The following is a 7,783-nucleotide window of genomic DNA, read 5'->3' on the forward strand; positions in this document are numbered from 1 at the left end:
AAATCCACCTGCCTCTGCCTCCCAAGTGCTGGGATTAAAGGCATGTGCCACCACTGCCCGGCAAGAATACAAACATTCTTGTGTAATTTGCTTTTAAAAAATTTGAGACATGGTCTTATGTAACACAAGATATATCTATCTGTATCTATATCTATCTATATCTGTATCTGTATTTGCATCTGTGTCTATATAGTAGGTATAGATACCTATTATATCTGTATCTATCTATATATCTATATCTTACTATGTGTTGAGGATGATCTTTAGCTCTTTGTTTATTCTTTAAATTTTTATCTATCTATCTATCTATCTATCTATCTATCTATCTATCTATCTATCTATCTATCATTGTCATTGTCATCATTATCATCTATTTATTTATGTTCATGTGTGCCTGTGCCATGACAAGTGTATGGAAGTCAGAGAATCCTGTGTGGAAGTCGGTTCTCCTCTCTCACTTTTGGGATCTTATGGATTGAACTCAGGTTGTCAAGCTTGTTGGCAAGTTCCTTAATACACTGAGCCATCTCATCAGTCCCAATTTTGAACTTTTTTTCATCTTACCTCCCACTTCCAAGTGCTAAGAGTAAAAGCCTGAACCACTACATCATACTCTTAAGATTTTTAATAATGAAAATAATAGAACTTTTACAATACTAATATTTAAATAGCTTAAGAAAAAAGAAGGGAAGACAATGAGAAATCTTAGCATGCTAACTAGTCAGTACATTTTAATATCCAAATAATTAGAAAGATATGCTTATAAAAGGAGGGGGATAGGAAGGAAAATCATGTCAAAACTTTTTCCATTATAAAGGTTAATAAAATTTTTGTAGAGCTGGTGTTCAGCTTCAAGATGTTTCCAGATTAATTTTTTTTTTTTTTGCCAACATTGAAATTATCAAACTGGGGCTGGAGAAATGATTCAGCAGTTAAGAGTACTGGATGCTTTTCTAGGGGACTCAGGTTTGATTCCCAGCATCCACATATTGGTTCTAGTTCCAGGGGATCTGACATCCTCTTTTGGCCTTCACAGGCACAAAGCATGGGAATGATGCATAGACATACATGCAGGTAAAACATCCATACACAAAAGAAATAATAAAATAATAAAAATGATCAACTCACAGGACGGAAGAAGAAATCCCAGATGTGACTGTATTTCCCAGGTGCACCATGCTGCGAGTGATCTGCCTTCAACCCCTCTCTGGTTGCGCCTTTCTTTTCAGTCCACCTCTAGCTTCCTGAAAATACAATCCAAAAGCTTTGGGCTTTCTAAAGGTATCTGATACTCATTTTTAAACACTTGCAGATGCAGAGGTTCAGATTTTAATACTGCAAAGTTTTCTCTGGTTGTTGCTGAAAAAAAAAAAATCTCTGTCCTTAGAGTAGAAGATAGAGATGGTGTCATTTTTACAGGAGTGTGATAGTGGCAGGAATCTTTCTATTATATGTACTAGAAATTGCCATTACCTCTGCTGGAGTCTAAAAATCTTACTTACAAGCAGTGGGGGTTTGCTTTAACATCTTGCTTTACCTCTGCTATAACAGCAATAGCTTGGTGATCATTTCCTGCTGGAAACTGGTCCCAACCTGTGCAGCCACATCCAAGTTTGCAATTTGTATGTGGTTCCTGCCTCTTACCAGGAAAAAGCTGGACACCTGGGGGAATCATCTTTGTTGTGTTCTTGGCTGGCACAGAAATATTGCTTTAAAGAGCTGATCTGGCCTTATTTCTCCTACAGTAGTTACTGTTTGATACACTCTTTGAGTCTTTTGTGAAGGGTGTGTAGGCCTGCACTGTTTGAGAGGGTGATCTGCTACAAATGCATGATAGTTGACTGTGATATCCCAATATCTATTCTTTTAGATTCTCTGAGAATTTTTGATATGGCTTTACAAGCTTTAGTTAGGCTTTTTAGTTAAGTAAAATTGAGAGAGCTAGCCTTTCCCACTTTCTTTAGAAGTTAGTAGGCAGTTTCTAAAAACATCTTGTAGCTGTCAACCCTTCCTCAGGATTTCTCTTTCTACCCAGAAGTTGAAGTAGCTGAGTCAGCATTGGATTCCTGCTCACTTCACTGTGTTTGTGGTTCTGTGGTGTCCCTTAGCTTTTACCCAAGGATAGGAACTTTCCTGTCTTGCTTGAGTTTAGGAAACTCCTTTATACTTGTTTTGGTTTGTTTGCTTATTTTCATCCCTTTTAGGATCTCTTTATCATTTAGCCCCCAAAAGAAAAAACAAGCAAGCAAACAAACAAACAAAAACTTGCTAGATACATAGATGACTTACCACACATAAGTGAATAAATGTAATTTGGCATATTAATGGAATCAAGGACAGAAATTACTTGATCATTTCAACAGATAAAGAAAAAGGCATTTGACAAAATCCAACATCCCTTCATGATAAAAGCCTTGAAGAGATTAGGAATGGAAAGAATATATTTCAACACAATAAAGGCCATATGACAAAACTATTGCCTACATTAGGCTAAAATGAGAAAACCTCAAAGCATGTCCTCTAAGAATAGGAACAAGACAACTATCATGCATTTTGTCTTTCCACTCTTACTCAATATGGTATTTAAAGTCTTAGCTAGTGCAATGAGACATGAGAAGGAGATAACAGGGAAACAAATAAGAAGGCAAGGAGTCACAGTGCACTTGTTTGTAGAAGACATCTTTCTATATGTACAAGAAGTTAGTTGGATGTGATGGTTGTGGCACTGGGGAGGCAGAGGCAGGCCAATATGTGTGAATTAGAGGCCATGTTGGTCTCTACATGGCAGTTGTAGCGCAGTCAGTACTGCATAGTGAGGCCTCGTCTCAAGCAAGCAAGCAAGCAAGCAAGCAAGCAAGCAAGCAAGCAAGCAAGTAAGCAAGCCTAAAGACTCCATCAGAAAACTCAGAACTTATAAACACTTTAAGTAACATTGCAGGATACAAAATTAACATACAAAACAGCAGCGTTCCTATATATCAATGGCAAACATGCAGACAAAGAAATTGGAGAAATAGTTCAACACACACACACACACACACACACACACACACAAACACACTTGAGCACACACACAAATACATGCTAAAACAAACAGACAAATTAGAATAAAACCAAGAAAAGAAGTGAAAGATCTCTTCAATGAAAATGGAAAAAAAAAACCCCAACACCTCAAGAAACACTAGAAGAAGATATGCCATGTTGTGAAGATATTAATATTGTGAAGATATTAATATTGTGAAGATGGTGGCACTTCCAAAAACAAGCTCTAGATTCAATGAATCTACCAATCAGTGACATTCTTCTTAGAAGAGAAAAAAAAATTAAAATTGGTTGGCAAACACAGAAGATCCCAGATAGCCAAAGAAATCCTGAGCAAAAGAATAATGCTAGATGTATCACATTCCTGATTTCAAGTTATGCTACAGGGCCATGGTAACTAAAACAGCTGTACTCACACAAACAGTCATGATCTATGGAACTAAAGACACAGATTCTAACTCACACAGCTACAGCTACCCCCATTTAAAAAAAAAAAAACAAAGATGCTAAAAATGTATAATGTGGAAAAGACAGGCTCTTCATCCAAAAGTTCTGCAGAACCTAGATATCCATACATTGAAGAATGAAACTAGAACTTGTATAAAACTCACCTCCAAACAAAGCCAAGGCCTGAATGAAAGACCAGAAATCCTCAAACTGTTATGGAAAAAGTAGGACTCATCCTTTAAGACATAGGCATAGACAGGGACTTCCTCAACTGGAGTCTAGTCATGCAAGAAATAACACTATTCATAAACTGAACCTAATGAAATGTAAAAGCTTCCACACAGAAAAAAAAAAATCAAGTGAAGAGGCAGTCTACAGTAATCTTTGTCAATTAAGTACCAAGCAAAGAATTAGTATGTAGAATATAGAAGATTAAACAAAACAAAACACATAACCAATGAGAAATCAAACAACCCAGTCAGTAAATGGGCTAATGAAAAGAATAGACAGTTCTAAAAGATGAAGTGAACATAGCTACCAAGCATGTACAAGTGTCCAACAACAGCAACAAAAGACAAATAAAAATCACACTGGGATTCTATCATCACTGAGTCAGGGTGGCATAAGAAAACAAACAAACAACCAGGAGAGCTAGCAAGTGGTTCAGAGATTAAAAGTGCTTGTTGTACCAGCCTGAGAACTTCACTTTGATTCTTGGATCCTAAAAGGAAGGAAACGACCAACACCTACCTGTTCCCCCCGACTTCCACATGCTAACTGTAGCAGGTATGTACATGGGTACACAAAAGCATATACTACTACTACTTATAATAATAAAATATTGTAAATGCACAAACTAGGTAAGGTGGAACAGACTTGTAGCTTCAGCAAGCTGAACCTGGCAGATCACTTCAGCACACGAGTTCAAGGCCAGTGTGGAAAACACAGCAAGAAGCAAATCAAACAACACAGAAATTTAAAAAAAAACAAAAAACAAAACAAAAAACAAAACCCAAAACTCAAAGAATACAAAACAAAGAACAAAGGAAGATGACTGAAAATAAAACCAAAGGCAACCAACATTTACTGAAAAAATTAAATCATAAGGCTTAGTGGTTAGGGATGGGAACTGTTCTTGTAGAGACCCTGAGGTCAGTTCCCAGCACCCATGTCAGGCAGTTCACAACAGCTTCAAATTCTAGTTCCAGGGCTTCTGCACTCATGTGCATATACCCACCCCTCACCCTCCCAGAATTAAAAATAATAAAAATAAATCATTTTAAAAAAGAATGTTAAATCACCTGCAAGATTTTTCTCCCTTAATTTATTCCACAGAGCTCTTTTTTTTTTTTTTTTGATACCTCAGTGCTAAATCCTTCTGTGTGGTTGAGGCGGAGTCAGGGGGAACATGTAGGCATTGGTTTATTTCTGTCTCTTGAGCACTGCTTCATCTTCTGACATCACCCTCTGCCTTTTCCTAAAGTGAGAGGATCTTAAGACCAATAGGCATCCCACCAGGTTTCTCATATAAATAGAGAATTCCGTTGAAGTTTCTGATCTAATAACCCACATGTCAACATCTTTACCTGGCATTTACTTAATGAACTCCTTTTCTTGATGTTGTAATAACAAAACAAACTGATTAATCTGAACTTGACCATCTTTTCTGGCCTTTGCTAACAAGTGTTCATAACACAGAGCATATAACTTAGTTATTAATCTTAGTTGCTCTACTACACAAAGGAACTATGAGCATTTCTGCACTGAGGTGACTTTTGCTATGATAAGGTGACACAGGGAACTTAGGAGCAGACTTAGAGTCAGACTAGAGTTACGCGCTTTCCTCTCATCCCTCCATCACTCTTGATGCCTGCTAGCCTAACGGCAGTTCTTATGTTACAATTCTATGGGGACTAGTCTATACATCTCATTAATTTTCAATGAGCCCCAGTGTTCCCGTGTCAGTGCCATAAAGTAGCTAACTTGCAGTTGAATTGGATGGTGTAAGCTCTTATCATTCAAACCCGAGCTTTGAAAGATGCCCCCTGAGCAACTAGGTTAGTCAAGAGCTTTGCAGAAGATCTGGAAAAGACACTTCGGTATCAGCTGACAATTCTCGCTGTGTGGCTTATCCACAGAATGAAAAATAAAATGGTCCCTGTGCCACAAGACTATTGTGGGGTTAAAATGAGATGCGCTTAAGCATTGTACCCAGAATAATGCTCAGTAGATAATGCTCCTGTTCCCGTTCCAGGGCAGAAAAGGAAAAGAACACTACTGCATCTTTTCAAAGTCATTGTTAAAACGTAGGTAGGTAGCCTGGAGCTTGATCTCTCCCTTTAAGCGTTCATCTAGTTCCACTGAAAGATTAATTTGATTGAAACAAGGTACATTGTTACACCTTTGATATACTATGATATGCTTTGGTATAAGTATCTCTAATTTTAACTTTAAAGGAATGAAGTGGGCTTTCTGTTGGCTATAGTGCCCGCCAAGAGTAGTGAGAGAAACGGATGTTCAATTCTTATTTCTATCTTAAAAACAACAACAAATGCTCTTGCCGTGTGCAGAGTACTAGAAACTTCCAACAGCAAAGGAAACCAGATCTCCTCTGAGATTTGGTGGTTACATACTGAAAGCAGCGACGGCAAAAATTTGCTAGAGAACAAGCCAGGTGCAACAGCAAGAAAGCGAGTCCAATACTGAGAAATTATTTGCAATAGTTACGGTTCTAAGAGGATTCTTCTCCCCTAAAGTGACTGAGGTTCAGAGTTTGCCATCCTATCTAACTAACCAAGGAGACATTCAAGAGCTATGAGGCTTGAATCAGAGTTTACTGCTGTGCCTAACAAAGGGATAGCTGAGGATTCATTGAATCAGGCCTGGGGGATGCGCCCGAAAAGGGGCGCTGAATGGATGTAGCGCCCCTTTTCGGGCATCCCCCGCGCCTGATTCACTTACGGAGAATGGGAATCCAATCTCTCTTTCCCGTTCTCCTCCCTCTCACCTCTACTTTTAAAACCGCTCCTCGTTCTGTAACTAAGAAGTGATCCCCTGCCTCAGGCTCCTGAGTGTGGGCATAGGCACAGTTGGCCCTGAGGTGTGGCTCCCCACCCTTCTATATCTTGGTCAAGGGCACCAACCACTATCCTCATCCCAGGGAAGCCTGTGAGGCTCAATCTGAGGACTAGTCAGTGCCCACGGGTGAAGGGAAGTAGGTCACTGGACCTCCGAGCTGCGAGGTCGCCTTACCGGGTTCCTCCGCGCTCGCCCGCCCGGTGCCTCCACTCACCAGAGCTTTTCCCGAGCACAGGACGCGGAGAGGGATCCCGGCACCTGCTAGCTTAGCGCGGCGCCATGGTTGGAATCCACGCGGCAGCTTGGTCCTCCGGTGCAGTGGCCAAGAGAAGTGTCCAGGCAGGGGTGCCTGGCCCTCGGGGAAGTCCCTTCTGCGCTCTCACCACGCCCGCCGCGAGCCGCAGAGGGAGGGTTTAAAACTAAGTGAGAAAGGAACCAAGGCGTGTGACCCCAGCCGCCAGCACCCAGCGTGCGGTTCTGAGAAAAAAGGGAACTTGCCCAGTGTAGGAGGCATGTGCTACAAAATGACAAGGCTGACGCGCGCGAACCGTTCATTTACCAACTCGTTAACTAGCACCTCATTTATTTAAAGGCGCCTTTAAGGACATATAAACAGAAAGTGGACTTTAAGCAAAACACACTTGAGAAACTATTTCTTATCTGTGTTCACATTGACAGTCCATCATGCTTAACTAGCCTTTTTATTTCCCTCATTGTTGGCAGATGAACATATAAGCACATGCGTTGCTGCTGTTCGGTTCTCCCCTGCAACGACCCCCCCCCGCCCCGCCCATGTCACCAGCCTGACTTAGACCCCAGCTTTTCTGCCTCCTAATTTGCCAGGCGTTAAGATTGGAAAAACTGCACATGTAGAATACACAAGTTGCAAATAGATTGTGTCACATGTAATTTACATACTCTAATAAGTTATTGTGCAAGGACTACAAACAGCTTTAAAATTTCAGATCAACACTTCTTTGTAACAAGATGGTTCAGAGCTGTGGAGATCTTTGGTATAGCAAAGTTAGCGGAATTGTCTCAGTCAAAAGTAAATAGTGTAAACCAGGAGTAGTGGCTCTCACTTGTAATCCTAAGCAGGAGGGCTTCAGTAAACTCCAGGTCCACTTGAGCTATGGAATGAGGATTAAGTCACTAATTGTTTTTAGAGTAACAATTATTTCAAAATTTTGGTAATATAAGATTGTCCATAAATGCT

At 40.1% G+C, this 7,783-nt stretch overlaps 1 protein-coding gene across 7 annotated transcripts in view; it reads right to left on the reverse strand.

Annotated features, from left to right (window-relative positions):
• Il12rb2 (interleukin 12 receptor subunit beta 2) overlaps positions 1-6,926 on the reverse strand; it is a 96,164-nt gene extending 89,238 nt beyond the window's left edge. For 5 of the 7 annotated variants that reach the window (XM_031382096.1, XM_031382095.1, XM_031382098.1 and 2 more), the window contains exons 1-2: positions 6,782-6,926; positions 1,129-1,244 (exon numbers count right to left, since the gene is read on the reverse strand). The gene's annotated coding sequence lies outside the window, so the exon portion shown is untranslated. Of the gene's footprint in view, positions 1-1,128; positions 1,245-6,781 lie in introns of those variants that run through there. The other 2 variants (XM_031382097.1, XM_031382100.1) reach the window with 2 other exon arrangements.
• Positions 6,927-7,783: the final 857 nt, after the last annotated feature.

Source organism: Mastomys coucha, unplaced genomic scaffold (assembly GCF_008632895.1).
Source record: "Mastomys coucha isolate ucsf_1 unplaced genomic scaffold, UCSF_Mcou_1 pScaffold20, whole genome shotgun sequence".
In the NCBI taxonomy this organism is placed as follows: Eukaryota; Metazoa; Chordata; class Mammalia; order Rodentia; family Muridae; genus Mastomys; species Mastomys coucha.